The sequence below is a fragment of the Phoxinus phoxinus genome, assembly GCF_949152265.1.
Source record: "Phoxinus phoxinus genome assembly, chromosome: 5".
In the NCBI taxonomy this organism is placed as follows: domain Eukaryota; kingdom Metazoa; phylum Chordata; class Actinopteri; order Cypriniformes; family Leuciscidae; genus Phoxinus; species Phoxinus phoxinus.
Window position 1 is genome coordinate 13,859,181 of NC_136880.1, and position 21,996 is coordinate 13,881,176.

Consider the following 21,996-nt stretch of genomic DNA (forward strand, 5'->3'; position numbering starts at 1 on the left):
CTCGTTCCTGAGTGACAAGTATTCGCTGAGTTGCAGTTCATTTTCAGACGCGTTTCACTAGCCGCGTTTCCATTACAGATTTGCGCAAATGTTTTGCGCTTTTATCTAAATATCGATACAAAACTATTGCGAAATGACGGCGTTTCCATTAACCGATGTTATGCGACTAAAACGTCCTTTTTTCTCTCGCGATAAAGTCATTCCAAAAATCACGGCAGCGGACGTTGGTTTATATAATCTCACAGCCACCGCATTAGACATTATTATTTTTAATGGAGGGAGACGTACGTGTTATCCAAGCATTAATGGCAGGGAAAGACCCTTATATTCCAAACGAAATATAAGGAGTTTCTGGGTGTTTCGCCCTCATTTCTGCTCTGAGGTTTTGATTGTGGCATTTCTTTGAAGTTTAGAATCCAGTATTCCTCTAGGCTAATTATTGTTTCTTTTATGAATTTAATAAAGAACTCTGTCTCCTATTCCAAACGATCCATGTAGGCTACTTTTGTGTCCATTCGTTTTTTCCTTTTTAAACCCGTAATTTGAAAACGAAAAATAAACGGTTGTCTTTTTAAAACGCAAAGTTGAACACCACAATTTTAATTTGAACTGGCTACACCAACTGCTGCGCAAAAAAGTAAATATCGACGAATTTTCAGATGTTTGTTTTATGACTTTTTTCCCCTTTATTAAACATGTAAAATATTCACAAATTAATATGGAAAACTTGTTGATTTTACTGGTTTTCTAAGGCCAAATTAGAACCTGGAATTTACATTTTCCCGCAGTGCTGAATAAGAAGAGCCATTACTATTGTTTTCTAACTCGGCTAAAAACATCTCCATCTCCGCTGTTAAGCAGATGCTCTTTTAGAGAGAAATGCACCTTTCATACGGATTACTTAATCAGAACAAAATGTATTAGCTTTCGATTCGAATTTGTTCGTTTTAAAGTGGACATTTCAAGCTTTAGCTATATAGGCTATTTTGTTTCAGTTCTCGCGCTCCAGTTCACGGAGATCATGAAAACGCGCCTGATTGTTTTATTTTATTTTACAAAAGCACAACATTTTCTTGTTATTGTTTACACAAATAAAAGTAGTTACAAATCATGTATAATTATTTTCTGTATGACCAGAAATTATAGAGTAGGCTATATTAAGTTGTTTCACTGTTAATAGGAAAATGCAAGTGTTCACGCCCGCGCCTCCGTGCCATGTAGTGCGCGCTCCACACTCCACACTTAGATATGCGTCAAAATATTGTGTTTATTTGTGATAATCTCAGCTCTGTATTATTATTGTCTAACCCGTATTATGAATGACATTTGACGAATTGCTTTGTTCCTTTTTTGGATAAAAGCGTCTCTAAATATGTAGCCTAGTAAATGTTATAATAATAATGATGATAATTATTATTATTTGCGTACACCGACCCCAAACACACCGCGTAAGTCAGGTGATTGTAAATGCGCAAAAACTGTTTCCATTGCAGTTTTGCGAAATATTCCTTTTTCGAATTGGCTGAAAAACCTCCTCATGCGAGCGTAAAAACTTTTTTGCGATAAACGAGAGTTTTTGCGAAATTGACGTGTTTCCATTGAGCGTATTTTCAATTCGCAATTTCAATTTGCGCAATTTGAAGGGTAATGGAAACGCGGCTACTGACAGAGAGAAGGCAGAACTCGCATCATGTTTATTTTTCTTTATTTGGCAAAAGACACAACACTTTGTTTTTATTGCGAGTATACACACAAAAAATAGAAACTTAACTGAATCGAATGATGTAAAGCACTTAAATGTAATCTCAAAACCAACAGAGTATTTTGAATCACTTTTTCACTGATCAGAAAAAAAGCAAGCAGATCACGCCGGCGTGATTGCCGACCCCAGAGGGTTACACCATAAAATGTGTGATGGGGTTTCAAACTTAATTAACTTTAGTGTTCTTTTACATTTTCATTGTTTTTTATTTAGTTAGTCTGTTATTTTTGTATAGCCAAGTCAACAAAATCAGTCTTTCTCTGATTTGTTCAATGTATGGATCTGTTTTGAAAAAATGATTTTGATGCTATGGCTGTCACGTTTATCATGGACTTTCTGTTTGTTTTCTTCATCTTATCACTGTTTTCAGTAGTTTAGTTCATCATCATGAGTTCAGTTCTGTCACCTGTGTTTAGTTAATTAGTCATTGTTCATCATCACCATCACCTGTCGTCACTCGTTATCATCTGTGTATTTAAGTTCCTGTCTTTCACCTTTCAGTTGTCGGTCAATGTTTATGTTAGTGTTGAAGTCTGTGCTCTGAGCACACGCGCCTTCCTTTCTTGTATTTGCCTTATTGTGAATTAAAACCTTTGATTTATTATCTTCGTGTTCGCCTCCTGCATCATCTACCCAAAACCTGACAGATTGACCGACCCAAAAGGAAAGGAGGAAGAGACCATGGAAACGTTTAGTTTCGATCAAGACGGTAGTACTTTGGAAGAATTTGTGGAATTTTACCTCCATCTCTATCAGGATGTGTTTTGGGGGGAAGATTTCTTAAAACAGCAGTTCTGGAGCGGGTTGGATGACCCACTCGCCCAGATACTGCTGATCGATGATCTCAACCTATCATTTGTTGAGTTTTTGGACCGAGCTCTCTGGGTTTGTGGTTCCTCTCTCACGGTAACACCAGCCGATCCAGAAGCAGTTGAGCAAGTGCCTGTCGTCTGTCCAGCCGATCTTGCACTTCTCTTCACGCATGCCGAGCCAGAGCTTCACGTCCCGCCTGCCGAGCTAGATCTTCACGACCTGCCTGATCTTCACGTCCAGCCTGCCCAGCCAGAGACGATTCCTGCCTGTCCAGCCAAGTCTGCACTTCACACCAGTCCAGCCGAGCCCGCACTTCACGCTAGATCTGCCGAGCCCAAGGCAGTATACGTCATGCCCGCCGTGACTGAGAGCATCATGCCTGCTGAGTTTTTTTCGTTGATCCCGTCTGGCTTGGATCTCCCTCCACCGCTGGTCCCGTCCAGCCCAAAGCTTCCTGCACCGCTGGTCCCGTCCAGCCCAGAGCTTCCTGCACCGCTGGTCCCGTCCAGCCCAGAGCTTCCTGCACCGCTGGTCCCGTCCAGCCCAGAGCTTCCTGCACCGCTGGTCCCGTCCAGCCCAGAGCTTCCTGCACCGCTGGTCCCGTCCAGCCCAGAGCTTCCTGCACCGCTGGTCCCGTCCAGCCCAGAGCTTCCTGCACCGCTGGTCCCGTCCAGTCCAGAGACTGTTTACGCCATGTCTGCGCCGCCTGAGCCCTCAGTGACCGCGACACTGGCCATTATGGCCACAGCCATGTGGTGTGTGTGGGCTACGCACACACTGGAGCCGGTGTCTGTCCCTGAGCCGGTGTCTGTCCCTGAGCCGGTGTCTGTCCCTGAGCTGGTTCCGAATCCTGTCACTCTGCCCAAGTATTTTTTTGGGGGGGGGCTATAGGCCTCGGCCTGGACCACCCGAAGGGAGGTCACCGCCGTGGCCGCCCGAAGGGTCCACACCGCCGTGGCCGCCCGAAGGGTCCACACCGCCGTGGCCGCCCGAAGGGTCCACACCGCCGTGGCCGCCCGAAGGGTCCACACCGCCGTGGCCGCCCGAAGGGTCCACACCGCCGTGGCCGCCCGAAGGGTCCTCACCGCCGTGGCCGCCCGAAGGGTCCTCAACGCCGTGGCCGCCCGAAGGGTCCTCACCGCCGTGGCCGCCCGAAGGGTCCTCACCGCCGTGGCCGCCCGAAGGGTCCTCACCGCCGTGGCCGCCCGAAGGGTCCTCACCGCCGTGGCCGCCCGAAGGGTCCTCACCGCCGTGGCCGCCCGAAGGGTCCTCACCGCCGTGGCCGCCCGAAGGGTCCTCACCGCCGTGGCCGCCCGAAGGGTCCTCACCGCCGTGGCCGCCCGAAGGGTCCTCACCTCACAACAACATCTCATTCCTTCTCCCACATCTCTATTCAGGGCTATTTAATCGTGTCTAGATCCATTCCACAGCCGAACAGCCAACCCCACAATAATCCTCAGTTACCTTCACACATCAGTTCAGTAGCAAGGGAAAATCCAACTCTCTCGAGGGACACGTCCAAAGGAAAGCACATCCGAAGAAGACAAACATCCGAGGGGTAGAACAGCACCCGAAGAAGAACCACATCCGAGGGAAGAACGCACAAGAGGAGTCTACCACACTCCGAGGGAAGAACACACAGGAAGAATCGACAACCTTGCCATGGCCTCTGTACTTCCTTTTTATAGGGCTGCCCCGCCTCCATAATCCTCTCGCAGATCGCCACATCAAACCCTCCGCACCAGACGTCAATCGGTCAATCAGTGTTGTTATGGCGACATACCGCGCAACCCGGAAGTGGGCCGGTGTTACAGTAACACCGTTCCGGGCGGAACACAATTCCAGCGGGAACTCAGTTCCGCTTCGCTTTCGTCACCTCGTGACAATCGCTCTGCTGCAGTATTTTAACACCATCAACATATACTGTATTCCATGTGATAATATTAGATATAGAGTATGATTACGACATAGGTCCTGACACGTGTTGTTTAACTCCAATTGAGTTTACAATGTCTTTAAATGCCAATCCCAATGCATCTTTTTCGTTATCTACATGTATATTAAAATCACCAACAATTAGTACTTTTTTCTGCAGTCAATACTAATTCTGATAGAAAGTCCGCAAATTATTTGATAAAGTCTGTATGGTACCCTGGTGGCCTGTATACAGTAGCCAGCGCAAATCTCAAACGTGATTTATCATTTACACTATATCTTTTTTTTGTGCTAAATAATTTATAATAATTTATAACGCAATAACGTTTTTGGGATTTCCAAATTCAACACCGGTTAAGCCAGTCTGTCTTCTTCCTGACCTGAGCCCCAGATTGTCATGTTTTATCTCTAAGACTATGAGGCAAATTACTAGAGAGAAGAGCAGCACCATCCCAGGAGGGATGAATACCATCTCTCATCATCACATAATGTTTGGATCACAAATCTCATCCCGTTAGAGCCCGAAGCCATTTGTTTTGAGAATAATGGCTGGCTGATGAAGTTATTGGCTGGCTAGCTGGCTCAGCCAAAACCTAAATGGCTGCTGCAGCCGCCAAACCTTTCATAGCTGCAAATGGCTGAAGCTGCCACTTCATGTCTACAGATGTCTATGTTATACTTTTGTTGAATTTATGAGAAATCTACAGACGCAAACAGACGAAGTGTAGTAAAATAAAGACCTAAATGTGTATTTCGGACTTTTTTTCACCACAAGTCTGAAAGAAGACAAGAATCTTTGATTCAGGTGTTTGTGCAACAGTGCCCTGAAGATTTCACAAAAGTCTGGGTAGGCCTAAGTTTAAAAAAAAGTAATTAGGAATTAGGAAAGTATGTGAGAAGGGAGATCAAAATTACCTTGCTTGCTTCTTTCCGCCATTTCACCTCAGTGCGAGAAAAAAATGCATCGCTTCTTCTGTACGGAAAACGAGCAATTTTAATTGGTTGTCAATTCACTGTGAGTCTGTGTATCGTAGCAACGATCACAAGAATGTGCTGTTATGAACAGGGGTGCACATAACTGGTACGCAGGTACGCATGCGCGACAAAAATCAGGAATGCGTAATGCCACTTGTGTTACTACGCGCCTTTGCGTACTGTCGCCAAAATGCAACCTAGGCAGTGTTAATTAATTTTTTTCACAGATGAAAACGAGACGATAACAAAATAAAAACCTTGTTTTAAATGACGACCACTATGACGAATAAAAACTAGACGGAAATTTAAGGGAGGGACGATTGGGGAAGTGATCCAGTCAGAACTGATTTGCGTTTGTGGAAGATGCGCACATTTGAATAGTAACGTGCTGATCTACCGAGTCGGCATGCGCTTCATGCATGTCTCAAATCGTTAAAAAATGTAAACGTCTGGGAGAAAGAGAAGAGCAGACATATGGATAGATCTGAATAAGAGTGACGACGCGAAAGACAGCTTTATTCGGTATGTTTTTCTGTGCGAACACACACACACACGACCCGAAGCGTGCAGCCCCGCACATAGACGCTGCGCGCAAGGACTGAATCGAGCTCTCTTTCGCATCTGAATGGACAAATACACACAACATTATGTCTAAATGTCCGTTTTGGAGAGTATTCACGTAAACACAGTCGGTTATGTCTTTACAGAACGTACCGTGCATCAGTGCAATTGGATCTGCACACTCTTAAAGTGACAGTGCGTAATAAACCTAATGCCTTCTGTACACTTAATATTGATCAAACAACAAAATAAAAAGAGAAAATTCACTGCTCTTTAATATCTTTAATAAGGATTAATTATATTTAATTTATACAAATACATATATCTGAACAATCAAATAACACTTCAAATAAAAAAAATTTCTATCATTTTAGGTTGTTCTTTTCACGCTGATGTAAATTTAAGTGTTCGTTTATTTTTATTTTATAAGTTTGGTTTTAGTTAGTTATTTTATGCTATAAAAATGGAAATGTGACGTCATGATTGACAGCTGTGGCCACGCTACATATGAGGTGAGTACCAAACACCATCTCCTGGTCCTCACCTGAGTAACTCACTGAAAAAGTTATGTGCACCCCTGGTTATGAATCCAGTGGGAAAATAGATCTCGTGTATTGTTTATATATTTCGTGTGTGTATGTCTCTATGTGATAGAATTATAATTTTTATGCATTGTCATTCTAGACAGCATTTTATTGGGCAAAATTTGAATATTGAATAAGTCCAAGACGAATCGTTTACATTTTGTTCCATTTTCCCAGAAAAGAAAAGTTTAGACTATAAAGTTTAAATGTCCATATCTCCTGAATTATTTATTTGAATATCTTATAAATAGCTTTAGATGATGTTCTTGTGTTTTAGTATATTTCTCTCTGAATTTGCCCTGCAGTCCTACACAATGACACATTAAACACAAGTCTTCCCACATCAAGCTCAAAGCACTTTGCACAGGGCCAAGTCTACACTTGAGAGCTCTGTAAGCATACCTCCTCCACCTTTGCAGAGGAAGACTTGGCCTGAAACATTATCTCCACCCTGTCGCTGATAACCGTGTTGCCCCCTCCTAGTCGCATGCTTCTGAAGGCTCCTTTATGACTCACCCTGTGACCCGGCAGAGGTGGAGGGCCCTGTGTGCAGTATGGCATCACTGAGGCGGAGTAATTTATTATGGGAGCTAAGTGTTTCCATTCACAGCCAGAGCCACTAAAAACAAGCAGGGCCAGGGTTTCTGGGGGGCCCTCTCATAAAAATACTTATATGGTGGGGGCTGGCTGCTTGCCAACAACCTGTTTGGGGAGCCGTTTTGATGCAATTGTAATGAATACATAACCCAATGAACATATGTACAGATAGTTTTTCGATTAAATAAAAAATCCACAAATTACATATTTTAAAATATTACATAATTCATTGATGCCTGTTTGTCATGTATAATACACCGACCAATCGTCATCTGGAAAAACAAGTTAAAATTTTATTAGACAATGTGAAGTGGAGCAGTAATTTTCAGTCATTCATAAATCATTTGAAAAAAGTCTCTTATGCGCTTCAAGCCTGCATTTCTTTGATTAGAAAAAAAGAAAACAATTATTACAATTTAAAATAATGGTTTTCTATTTTAATACAGGCCTACTTCAAAATATTGAATAAAAAAAATCCCCATTGGATTGCAACCTTGTAGTGGTCGGGGAGCTTGTGTGTCTCAATGACCCCTAGAGCTATACCAGCGGGAGATTTAACTCCTGGTAGGGCCACCCATGCTGGACAGGTCAAAGGGTAGACGCCAGACAAAGAGCAATCCACTGGTCCTCCAGGTTGGAGGTTTAGCACAGGACTAACAACTCTGTCTTGTAAAAAAAAACAAGCCTGTTACGGAAACAGCAACAGAAGAAATCGACGCTACTGGTCGTGATGGACTTCCAGGGCTATTGTCAGATGCTAGGATGAATGCCATTGGTGAAAGCCAAAAGAAAGCCAGTGACAGGAAGGTGGAAATTTTGAACGCCAAACTTAAGATTTTGGAATGTAAGAACAATGTACAATACAGGAAAATTAGCACAAGTGACATCAGAGATGAGAAGATATGACATAGATATACTTGGAGTAAGTGAAAGCAGATGGACAGGATCAGGGAGACTCACAACAAGCACAGGGGAAACAGTGCTGTACTCAGGAAGAGGTGACCACCAGCATAGGGAAGGAGTAGCCATCATTCTGAAGAAAGGAGTAGAGAAGAGCTTGATAGTGGAAACCTGTCAACAGTAGGCTCATGAAGATTAGGGTGAGGGGGAGGTAAATTACAACATCAACAAAAAAGTACAACATCAGAAGGATCAGGCCCTTCCTATCAGAGCATGCTACACAACTCCTTGTTCAGGCGCTTGTTATATCCAGACTGGACTATTGTAATGCTCTCCTGGCTGGTCTCCCAGCTTGCACGGTCAAACCTCTGCAACTGATCCAGAATGCTGCAGCTAGAGTGGTCTTCAACGAGCCGAAAAGAGCACACGTCACTCCTCTCCTCACAAAATTGCACTGGTTGCCGATTGCCTCTGCAGCTCTGCAAGCGAGCGGCGTCTTGTGGTGCCATCTCAAATAGGCACGAAATCTCTCTCTCAGACCTTTACCATGACTGTTCCCTAATGCTTGCAGCTCTGCAAGCGAGCGGCGTCTTGTGGTGCCATCTCAAAGAGGCACGAAATCTCTCTCTCAGACCTTTACCATGACTGTTCCCTACTGGTGGAATGATCTGCCTTACTCAGCCAGAGCTGCTGAGTCCGTAGCCATTTTTAAGAAACTGCTGAAGACGTATCTTTTTCGGCAGCACTTAATCCAGTAATACTAACACTTTCTTCTCTATTCTAACTTTAAAAAAAAAAAAAAAAAAAAGTTTTACGTTGGATTGTACTGTGAAGGGTCATAGCACTTACATACTGTTGTTCTACTGCTAGTTTAATTGCTTCTATTGTTTCTCATTTGTAAGCCGCTTTGGATAAAAGCGTCTGCTAAATGAATAAATGTAAATGTAAATTAACTAGGGCTGTCAATCGATTAAAAAAATTAATCGCGATTAATCGCATGATTGCCATGAGTTAACTCGCGATTAATCGCACATTTTTTATTTGTTCTAAATATACCTTAAATTAATACTTTTCAAGTTTGTAATACTCTAATCATTATGGGCATGCATAAATATGGATGCTTTATGCAAATGTATGTTTATTATTGAAACCATAGTCAACACAGAGCATGAAGACCAGACATGTTTCAAAGGTCATAGATGTTTTTCAAAGAACTTGTTCATGTCTATTAGACACATGGAGAAAGAACAAAGAAATACCAGGTTCCCATTACTTCTCTTTCTTTGCACTGAGCAATTTACTAAACCAAACATCTTAGCTTTTTGCATGACAGGGCAGCTCTTCTGAAAATGCTATGTACATTTATTATTTATTATTATATTAGTTTGTCTCTCTGTGTGCCCATTTTGATTAAGCTAAATTCTCCATAAAACTGTTTTCATTGGTATGTTTTACTGTTTCTGTTGTCAAACAATGGAATGAATATGAAATAGTGACTGAAACGCGACCCATACAGGGGCGGAGGGGCGGCTAATTGGGCTTAAGCCCCGAATGTTTTGTCAAAAGCCCCGAATGTTTTAGGTTTTTTAAAATAACTTCAACTTTGTTTCATTTCACAAAAGCTCTATTACCGTGCGTGGTGGCGGATGGTAATGCATCGCGCATCACTCAGCTTGTTTGCCAACTGCCAATAAAAGCTAACGAATATAAAGAATATAAATCTTCTTCTTCGTCGTTGTCATCAGGGGCTGGCGGGCTGTTGTATGTTTTCACCGGCGTCATGAGCTTACTGGCTAACCGGCTGAAGTTATATGGACTAAACAAAGTTTTTTATATGGACTAAACCTCACCGGCCGGAGAGAGATTCAGAAGCAGCGTTGGACGAACCGCGGACAAGTGTATGCTGCGTTCACACCAAACGCGAATACAGCGTCTGGCGCGAGTGATTTCAATGTGGAGGTCCTGCGGCGCGGATGAGACATTTTTTTTACTGAGTAACTGTCATAATTTTCCCAGATAGTGTATAGATTTTTAGGCATTCTATTATCTCAAACAGCCTGAAAAATAGTGCATTTAGCTGACGTAAATGGGGAAAAAAAATCTCTGCACAAAAATCCTGATAATCGAGCTGTCGTCTGATGAAATCAAATACACATAAGATAAAGACAATATCTGAGCTGTGATTTCGGCTATACTTGCATGTAAAATTAGAGAAGCAACATAATATCTGTGCTTAACTGAATTAAAGCGCTGCTCCTCTCAACACAGAGAGAGAGAGAGAGGTGCGAGCGCGTGCTGGGAGAGAACCGATTCTCAGAAACTAAACAAGGTTTGGGCGCTTTTTTGAAGAGAAAACAAATCGCTAAATGTGTCTGCAATGTCGCTAAGTTGCCAACACTGTGTATCTCCATTTGTCCAACTAGGGGTTGGGCCACGGGTCAAACAGAAAATAAGCGCTGCGTTAATCGCACGTTAAAAAAAATAGTGCCGTTAATATGATTTTGCGTTAACGCTTAATTAACGCGTTAACTTTGACAGCCCTAAAATTAGACAACTATTATCCAGTGCTATGCTCCAACAAATGACAGTGATGACACCTGGAAGGATGAATTCTACGAACAACTGCAGGCTATATTGGAAACTACACCCAGACACGACATGAAGATAGTGATAGGGAACCTAAACGCCTAGATGGGAAACAGCAACACAGAACACGACAGGGCGATGGGAAGGGAAGGTTGCGGTGTCATGAATGAGAATGGGGAAAGGTTAGCAGAGTTTTGCACCATGCATGACCTCGTCATTGGGGGAACCCTGTTCCAACACAAGGTCCTTCACAAGCTAACATGGTGCTCTCCAAATGGAAAGAATCAAAATCAAATAGATCATCTCATAATAAATGGCACATGGAGACATTCTTTACTTGATGTTAAGGTCAAACGAGGGGCAGACGTTGGTAGCGATCATCACCTGGTAACAGCTATGCTGAGAATAAAGCTTAGGAAAACAGGAAGCAGAAAGACAGCCAGAAAGCAATTTGATGTTGGAAAGCTACATGATACCAAGGTCAGAGGTTATTTTGTGCTAGAACTAAAGAACAGATTCCAGGCATTAGCAGATATGTTGGATCATGCTAATAACTGGATTGGGCATGTTTTGAGAAGAGAACAGGACAGCATCCCAAGAGGAGCCCTTCATTGGACACCCGAAGGTAGAAGAAAGAGAGCACGACCCAAGACCACCTGGCGTCGCAAAGTAGAGGAAGAAATTAAATTATGAACCTGACATGGGGAGATGTCCAGAAAATAGCCCAGAATCGACCAGAGTGGAGGACCTTCGTTGCTGCCCTACATGCCAGAGGCATAATGGGCAGTAAGTAAGTAAGTTCAAAATATAATTTATTTATGTGATGCAATGCTGAATTTTCAGCATCATTGCTCCAGTCTTCAGTGTCAAATGATCCTTCAGAAATCATTCTAATATGATGATTTATTATCAATGTTGGAAACAGTTGCTGCTTAATGTTTTTTGGAACCTGTGATACTTTTTTCAGGAATCGTTGATGAATAAAAAGTTAAATAGAACATTTAATTAAAATATAAATTATTTTATAAGTCTTTACTATCACTTTTGATCAATTTAACACATCCTTGCTGAATAAAATTATGAAAATTATTTTTAAGAAAGAAAGAAAGAAAGAAAGAAAGAAAGAAAGAAAGAAAGAAAGAAAGAAAGAAAGAAAGAAAGAAAAGGAAAATGACTGACCCCAAACTTTTGAACGGTAGTGGATATTGGTACAAAATATTTATATTTGAAATAAATGCTGTTATTTTTGTAACTTTTTAAACTCAGAATCTTGAAAAAAAGTATCAAAGGTTATAAGTATATTAAAATAGAAAACTATTATTTTAAATTGTAATATTCACAATATTACTGTTTTTTCTGTATTTTTGATCAAATAAATACAGCCTTGATGAGTATAAGAGACTTCTTTCGAAAAAAATTAAAATAGTAATGTTTCCAAACTTTTGACCAGTATATATACTTTTTTACATTTGAGCCCCTGCCCTCGAGGAGCTCTCTGCATGTCCCTGCTCACATGCTTATCGGAGCATTATTACTCAAGAGTCCCATGACTTGGCTACAATGCTATATTGGGTGTTTTCCAGGCCGATTCATGTAATTGCTATATAGGAGAGTTGTTGCTAGGTGTCCACCTCCAAATTTCTACTATATTTTGGTTCCTAGTTATGTCAAGGTCAGTGTAAGTCTATGGATTTTTTCACCAGTTTTTTTCACCTAGCAAATGAAAATCAACCAGTTTAAAGTTATTTTTTTCTTTTACAAAAGTAACAGCACACCTCTACAATGTTTGAGGTGTTGCTCATGTCCATAACATAAATGGTATAGGAGATACACATCTATGTTTAATATCTATAGGGTCAGGGGTTTGTATATCAGTAACCATGAGAATAAATAGTGATTCTTCCCCTGTTAAATGTTTTAGGAGTTTTTTTATTGCCTGTCTTTTATCTGTAATTCAAATTTATGAAGAACGACAATCAAGCCTAGAAATAACTTTCTGAATGAACTACTAAAATCCATTCATTCATACAACTGTCTGTAAGATTGAAATTATGGCAACTAAAAAAAAACAGGAGTTGGCTACTCTGAAACGGATATTGAGGGGAAAGCATTTTGAGGCAACTGGGACTTTCCTAGATTGATTACTTCCACTTTTAAAATATATTTCTGGGAAGGTACTTTGTCTGTACTCAAAGCATGGTCACGGGAGGAGTTCTGGCAGAAATGGATCATATATCATGGCAGAGAATAAGTATTTCACAAGAGTCATAAGCTGGACATTTGTTTTCATTGTAAAGAGCATGCAATATGTATTGTAGATCTGTGCAATTGGTATAAAGATAAACAGTAATGAAAGCTCAGGGAGAATAAAAAAGTCTGTTGGATCTATGAAGCATTTGCTCTTAATTTAGCAAAAGTAAAAACTGATCAAAGGCAGTGTTGTCACATTCAGAGCAGCGGAGGACATAGAAAGTGGATAAGCTTTATTATGTTCTGGTGGTGTGATAGAGAGAATTAAAATTATTATTTATAATTAAATTTGTAGTGATTGACCTAGTAACAAACACATTCTCATACACAGCGTTTTTAACTAAAATATTTTGATATACGATGACAGCCAAAATATGAAGTTTAAAATATATTTGAACGGTAGTTCTAATGCTACATATTTTTTTATGACCTCTTCTAGCAGTCTGCCTGGATTGAATGCATAGAGGTACATTTCTGTTTGTTAGTCTTGGCCTGAATGTAAATCAGCTAAGCTGAAGTGAAACAAGTATATATATATATATATATATATATATATATATATATATATATATATATATATATATATATGTGGCAATGTGGGTGACGTAGTTCAGTTTTATTGGCTTATTGGTGCATGATTGTCACCCACCATAGCCTATTGGAGGTGGCACTGATGGTATTTTAAGACTGGAGTTAGATCACCTGGTATGCGTCACGACCGGGACCGCCCATACTGAGCGCGCTGGTGTAGACGGTGCGTGGTTTCTCTTGGTTTGTAACTGTTTGGCTAATAGACGTGAGCAGGTGGATTTTTAAATGTAGACTTTCTCTTTTTTTAGTGTGTGTTATGCCTGGTTGGGTCATAGGCTGTCCACTGCATGTCAGGTATTGTGCGTGATTCTTTTCCTACTGTTATTTTGGCATCGGGCGATTAATTATCTGTTTTACTCTTAGCCGTGAAATCAGTGAAAAGTCTTCCTGCATGCTAATTCATTATGAGCTGTGAGCGACTATACACTCCGTGTGGCACGAGGAATTGCTTTGGGTAAGCGTGATCAATCTGCTTCCTCTTTTTCACGAAATAAGTGTTTAATTAAGAATTTCTCTTTCTTAGTGCGCTGAGCTGTCTCTCCCGTCGCGTTTTCTGAAGGCGGAAGTTTATATCCGTTGTTAAAGGAGGATGCGCTGCTGTTTTTCCTTTCCTGCTGTTTTTGGGCTGGCTTACATCTAGGGCATCATTAATGTCATCGCTTAATGTTAAGTGTTTCCACGCTAGTGTGGGGGGACTTTGAATCTGGGACCTGCTTCAGTGAGCATTTGAACTGTGGCATTCATTTTACATTTGTGTGGTGTTGTTTATATTGTTGTTTACTAGTATTTTGTTTTCTATATTCTCAGTAGATTAAGTCTGTTATTGTAATAGTGTTTCTTTATAAATGTCTTTGTTTATTTTGCTGGAAATATCTTCATTGTATTATGGAATTTAATGTGTTTTGTTTGTTTTGGTGTACTCTAGGCACTGCTGGCCTGGGGCTGGCAGGCTAGCTGGCTAGTTTGCAGTATCACAGGTGGTGGTGCAGTTGTGTGGAGTGCAGTGCTGCTTGGATTCACCTCTCACTGTGTGTGCGTGTTACACGAATCCACAGATAGGGTCTTCACTCCATCTAGCCTGCCCCCGCCGCTGGAAAGCCTGTGTCTTTTATTATTTCTTTTGTTTATTTTTCGTTTTGAGTATTTTCAAATTGGTATTTCTATTTTTTTCAGTACACAGAGTTTCTGATTGTGACCGTGCTTGATCGTGACCTGACATTTGACATTGATTATCATTGAACATTTTAACTATTTATGGTGATTTGAATAAAGTCTTTTGTACATTGTTCACACGCCTCTCTCGGATTACTTCAGCTTACGAATTTGTGTCCCTTATTTTGGTTAGTTCCCCGTTTCTTTACGGGGTGGCGTAGTCGGATTGTATTTCGGGGTGTTTAAACGTATTTACAACGTTGACCCCCTCCCTCAGCATTGCCACACATATATATATATATAATATATATATATATGAATAAACTCAGATCCATTTATGACCAAAGCAATAATTGTGTGTGTGTGTGTTTACTTTTATTTTACATTTACCTTTTGTCAAAGTGGGTGTATACAGTATGTCTTACTGGAAGTTTGGTTGCTTTGATGCCACAACCAGTGGTAAACTGGACAAGGTGGCAAATGCAGGCAAGGTCCTGGATATTAGGCTGGCTTCCTCTTAGTCTGCTAATCACTGAATTGTGTCTGCCTTTCATTACACTTGCATTGTCAGAGATGAAGGCAAAGACATTCTCCTATGGAATGCCTCTTTTGCTATTGGAAACCAAAATAATATGCCCATAATTAACCTATTTGACGAAAGCTTTTATGTAAACTGTGATCACATGAAACTGAAATAAAAAAATGTTCTAGCTGTTATAATTAAATGCAAAATAGGTAAACACAGTGCAGTTCCCTCACCTCAATGCTTCGGACAGATTTTCATATAGGTTTTCTGCATTTCCCACATTGCATATGGGCATTTCAAGGAAATTCGTTGTCACCTCCAGATTGGACTCATTATAAATTATGTCTATTTTTCTGTTGTTTGATTCATCGCACAACAATGAAAAAGGCTGAGATTTATATATCCTTGCTACGTCCTCATCAAGCTCCACAGCTCTGGCACCTGTTAAGCAAAAGTGCCCAATTACTTTTGGCTACACCATGGGAGCAATATCAACGATTCGATTTGATTGTCCTACTAATTTTGAAGCAACAAACTTTTGAAGTCTATATCTTACCTTTGATGAGTTGCGTGGCTTTTGTTTTTCCCTCAGAGTACTTCCGAGCGATGGCAGTGTCAGGGAACCTGTCTGCTACACTGCGGTTGAAATCATTGCAAAAACTTAAAGGGATACTTCAGGATTTAGCATTAAGCTTTGTATCAGTAGAAAGACAGTATTATTTTCGAATTACCAAGCTTCCCCTTGCCTCATATCCCCTTGAGATGAGATTTATGTATTTTTAGTCAGGAAAAAAAAAATTCGGCCAGAGGCTTAAAACTACAGCCAGTAGTAGTAGCTGCTCCGCATGTTTTCACCACGCCCATAGAGGGAGGGATCTCACTCACAGAATGTAAAGATAGTGTCAGCCATCTCTCCAGTAGCTAACAGGCTCTTGTTCTTTGGCGAAAGTTAAAATAAAAGGCTAATTACCATGGCGGAAGGTAGAGAATCGGATGCTCGTGGCTACCTGTACGAGCCGCAATACAGTGATGAACAGTTGCGGGAGATGGAGGAACAAGAGGCGGCCGGAGCAGCAGATGAGCGAGACCGTCGAGACCCGCTCGGCTGTCAGGAGGAAGTACCCGGGCAGACTCGAGATGGGGCGGACTGGTGGTGTCAGTGCTCTCGCTGTCGCCAATGGAAACTGATAGAGAGTCCCATTGCTGTTGTGAATTTCACAATGCAATTTAGCACCATTTCGATGGAAATCTATCAACTAACTATTAACTCACAATTTATAGAGACACGATGTATCAAAGCAAGCCTAGTTGTATCAATTACACAGTTCGGATACTGCCGCCTGTAACCGGTAGGCGTGGTTTGGGAGTGGCCTCGTAAAGGCAGCAAAGCAAGTGCATTCTGGGAGTTGTTGTCTTTCATCCATATGAGTCAAAAGTACATTTTCTGTCTTTTCTCAGACTAGAATGCTCCAAATTCAAAAATAATTTCACATTTCTACTATATAAATTACCCTTTTTAAATACACATTCATCTTCCCAGGAGTGAAGTATCCCTTTAAGGCCACATTATTTTTAGCGCAAAGCATTGACATTTTCAGCTCAGCTTTGGTCACTTGATCAGCCTCAGAAACGTTTGTAGTTACAAATTCAGTCATTGGCTGGGCATGTCTCTGCGCCTCTTGGGCGCTCTTGTGCTTTGCAGATTTTTCATGTTGGCTCACATCACTTTTCCCTCCATGTGATGCACAAATCCGTGTAGCATTTTCATAGATTAGTATTTTCATAGATTTCATAGATTAGGTCAGCCGGAACTGGGAACACTTCCCTTAAATCCTGATGTACTCGTTACATCATAAGAATAATAATTTTAGTGTCTTTGTTTATCCCGAGGTTTTCCCCCAGCCTGACGTTATGGAACTGCCAGGTGGGACTGTCGAGTGAGAAGCGGTTGGTGGAAGTAGTGACTGTCTGAGTGTCTGCACGAGCTCAGTGATTGAATCAGAAGCTCCTGCTTCCATTCTTTTCAAGTTTAGGTCCGGTCTTTTGTTGGTGGAACTGTTACAGTTGACACTGTTACAGTAATGTGAAATTACTTTTATGTTTCCAGTAAAACTTTTTTTATTTTTTATTATTTTATTATTTTTTACTCCTTTTATTTTTCATGTTGGTTGATTGCATTATTGATATAGCATATATGTGTACAGCACTTTGTTAAACACCTGTTGTTTTTAAAAAAGTGCTATATAAATAAACTTTGACTTTGACTTTGACTTTATTTCTTCAGGTGAATTTAATTTAAGATATTTTATTAAAATGTATTTGATATTTTTTATTAAGAAAATTAACATCTAAAATATAGCTGCAAGCAGCGATTACGGGCCCAAGCCGGTGGCACCGCCACCCCGGTGCCTTTAGTTGCACTAAGGCACCGAGGTGGCGGTGCCGCCGGCTTGGGCCCTCCATCGCTGCTTGCAGCTATATTTATTTATATATATATATATATATATATATATATATATATATATAAAAACGCCACCCCGGTGCCTTTAGGGTTCCTGTGCACGACGGGCAATAACGTAACTCCGCTTTGACTGTCGAGAAGAAGTCTGCTTTAGAGCTTGCATCAGTGTGGGTTCTGCAAAAGTGCGCATCGAGGGCACATATCAACCACAAAGTATGCGTGAGCACCCTTCTGAAACCTAAAATGAAAAATTTGACACCCTACAGTCTCATGGACTTAACGGACACATAAAATCAGCAGCCATTGTACACAAGTATATTTATATTACCTTTTTTAAGGGACAAGACACAGAGAATTTGACTTGCCTGACCTGATTAGAACAGTAAAAAAATTAAATAAAAAAAATAATCACTAAAACGAGAGAATTGTTCTGATTTTATGATACTCAAAATATTCCACAACAAATCTTTTAAATGTATTGATATTCAGAACAGAACAAGAATTAAAAAAATAACTATAAAATATAATTTATTTATTTCGATTTTGTATTTTTATTTAATTACTATTATTTATTTAGAGCAGGTACAGCTAGTGTGCAATGCTTTTGCTATTTCAGAGGGGAAAAAACACATTTTATTTAAAAAATGCTTTTCAATTAAATCAAATGTTCAAGCTTTGTTTTCGTTTTATTATTATTATTAGGGCCCGAGCACCGATGGTGTGAGGACCCTCTTGGAATTGCTCTGTTTATTATTATTATTATTATTATTCTTCTCCGCATTTAATCGCATTTTTGAGGGCCTAAACATGCACGAAAACTCACGAAAATTTGCACACGCGTCAGAACTGGCGAAAATTGACATCTGATATGCGTTTCAGAATTGGGCGGGGTAAAATGGCTCGATAGCGCCACCTATAAAGGTTCAACGGAGTGCGCCTCCCGCTACGTTTCACGTACGTGTACGAAATTCGGTACATACATGTAATGACCCAATACCTACAAAAAAGTCTCTTGAAGCATAGCCTTAAACACAACAGGAAGTCAGCCATTTTGAACTTCCTCTCTGATTTTTGTGCAGTTTTTGCCATTTTCAGGCCTCGTACTTTAACGAACTCCTCCTACAGTTTTAATCTGATCATCTTCAAATTTGGTGAGTGTAATCTTAAGGCCTTTGCGACGTTAAATTGCGAAGATCTAGAGTTTTCGTCGAAGGGCGTGTCCTCGGCGGCCTGACAAATTTTGATGTTTCGCCATGAAACAGGAAGTTGCTGTAACTCAGGCAAACAATGTCCAATCTGCCCCAAACTTCACACGTTTGATAAGCGTTCTGTCCTGAACACATGACCATGCTCAAATTCAGTTACAGTCATAGCGCCACCTGCTGGCAACAGGAAGTGACATGTTTAACACTGTTTTGGACTCCTAATAACATATAAAAAATTGCCAGCAAGTGCTAAACATGTTAACAACATACTAGAAACATGCTAAAACATGCTAGCAAACATTAGCTAAGTGCTAAAGCATGCTATTACTGCAATTAAATAGGAATTTGCTGTAACTCAGGCATTGAATGTCCAATCTGCCCCAAACTTCACACGTTTGATAAGAGTTCTGGTCTGAACACATTTACATGAGAATATTCAGTTATAGTAATAGCGCCACCTATTGGCAACAGGAAGTGACATGTTTAACACTGTCATGCTGTACTAGCAACATATTAAATAAACCATTGAGTTATAAACATGTTAGAAACATGTTAAAACATGCTAGCAATTCTTAGCTAAGTGCTAAAGCATGCTAATGCAATGAAACAGGAAGTTGTTGTTACTCAAGTAGGCAATGTCCAATCTGCCCCAAACTTCACAGGTTTGATAAGAGTTCTGTCCTGAACACATTTACATGAGAATAATCAGTTAGAGTAATAGCGCCACCTGCTGGCAACAGGAAGTGACATGTTTAACACCATTTTGGACTCCTAATAACATAAAAAATTGCCAGCAAGTGCTAAACATGTTAACAACATACAGGAAACATGCTAAAACATGCTAACAAACATTAGCTGAGTGCTAAAGCATGCTATTACTGCAATTAAATAGGAATTTGCTGTAACTCAGGCATTGAATGTTCAATTTGCCCCAATTTCACACGTTTGATAAGAGTTCTGGTCTGAACACATTTACATGAGAGTATTCAGTTATAGTAATAGCGCCACCTACTGGCAACAGGAAGTGACATGTTCAACACTGTGATGTTGTACTAGCAACATATTAAATAAACCATTGAGTTATAAACATGTTAGAAACCTGTTAAAACATGCTAGCAATTCTTAGCTAAGTGCTAAAGCATGCTAATGCAATGAAACAGGAAGTTGTTGTTACTCAAGTAGGCAATGTCCAATCTGCCCCAAACTTCACAGGTTTGATAAGAGTTCTGTCCTGAACACATTTACATGAGAATAATCAGTTAGAGTAATAGCGCCACCTGCTGGCAACAGGAAGTGACATGTTTAACACCATTTTGGACTCCTAATAACATAAAAAATTGCCAGCAAGTGCTAAACATGTTAACAACATACAGGAAACATGCTAAAACATGCTAACAAACATTAGCTGAGTGCTAAAGCATGCTATTACTGCAATTAAATAGGAATTTGCTGTAACTCAGGCATTGAATGTTCAATTTGCCCCAATTTCACACGTTTGATAAGAGTTCTGGTCTGAACACATTTACATGAGAGTATTCAGTTATAGTAATAGCGCCACCTACTGGCAACAGGAAGTGACATGTTCAACACTGTGATGTTGTACTAGCAACATATTAAATAAACCATTGAGTTATAAACATGTTAGAAACCTGTTAAAACATGCTAGCAATTCTTAGCTAAGTGCTAAAGCATGCTAATGCAATGAAACAGGAAGTTGTTGTTACTCAAGAAGGCAATGTCCAATCTGCCCCAAACTTCACACGTTTGATAAGAGTCCTGCCCTGAACACATTTACATGACACTTTTCAGTTATAGTAATAGCGCCACCTACTGGCAACAGGAAGTGACATGTTCAACACTGTGATGTTGTACTAGCAACATATTAAATAAACCATTGAGTTATAAACATGTTAGAAACATGTTAAAACATGCTAGCAATTCTTAGCTAAGTGCTAAAGCATGCTAATGCAATGAAACAGGAAGTTGTTGTTACTCAAGAAGGCAATGTCCAATCTGCCCCAAACTTCACACGTTTGATAAGAGTCCTGCCCTGAACACATTTACATGACACTTTTCAGTTATAGTAATAGCGCCACCTACTGGCAACAGGAATTGACATGTTCAACACTGTGATGTTGTACTAGCAACATATTAAATAAACCATTGAGTTATAAACATGTTAGAAACATGTTAAAACATGCTAGCAATTCTTAGCTAAGTGCTAAAGCATGCTAATGCAATGAAACAGGAAGTTGTTGTTACTCAAGAAGGCAATGTCCAATTGGCCCCAAACTTCACACGTTTGATAAGAGTCCTGCCCTGAACACATCTACATGACACTTTTCAGTTATAGTAATAGCGCCACCTACTGGCAACAGGAAGTGACATGGTTAACACTGTGATGCAGTACTAGCAACATATTAAATATGCCATTGAGCAATAAACATGTTAGAAACATGTTAAAACATGCTAGCAATTCTTAGCTAAGTGCTAAAGCATGCTAATGCAATGAAAGAGGAAGTTGTTGTTACTCAAGAAGGCAATGTCCAATCTGCCCCAAACTTCACACGTTTGATAAGAGTCCTGCCCTGAACACATCTACATGACACTTTTCAGTTATAGTAATAGCGCCACCTACTGGCAACAGGAAGTGACATGTTTAACACTGCGATGCATTACTAGCAACATATTAAATATGCCATTGAGTTATATACATGTTAGAAACATGTTAAAACATGCTAGCAATTCTTAGCTAAGTGCTAAAGCACGCTAATGCAATGAAACGGGAAGTTGTTGTTACTGAAGAAGGCAATGTCAAATCTGCCCCAAACTTCACACGTTTGATAAGAGTCCTGCCCTGAACACATCTACATGACAATTTTAAGTTAAAGTAATTGCGCCACCTACTGTCGACAGGAAGTGACACGTTTTAAACTGTGATGCATTGCTAGCGACATATTTAATATGCCATTGAGTTCTAAACATGCTAGAAACATGCTAAAACATGCTAGCAACACTTATCTGAGTGATAACGCATGCTATTATCCCCATAATAAAGGACATTTTTGTAACTGACTTTGACATACTCCTATATTTAC

General features: G+C 40.3%; 1 long non-coding RNA gene across 1 annotated transcript in view; it reads right to left on the reverse strand.

Moving 5' to 3' along the window:
- The window catches only part of LOC306998114, a 33,179-nt gene extending 17,638 nt beyond the window's left edge, over positions 1-15,541 (reverse strand). Inside the window, exon 1 of the long non-coding RNA XR_013797517.1 lies at positions 15,466-15,541. This is a non-coding gene — a long non-coding RNA (uncharacterized lncRNA). The remainder of the gene's footprint in view (positions 1-15,465) is intronic.
- Positions 15,542-21,996: the final 6,455 nt, after the last annotated feature.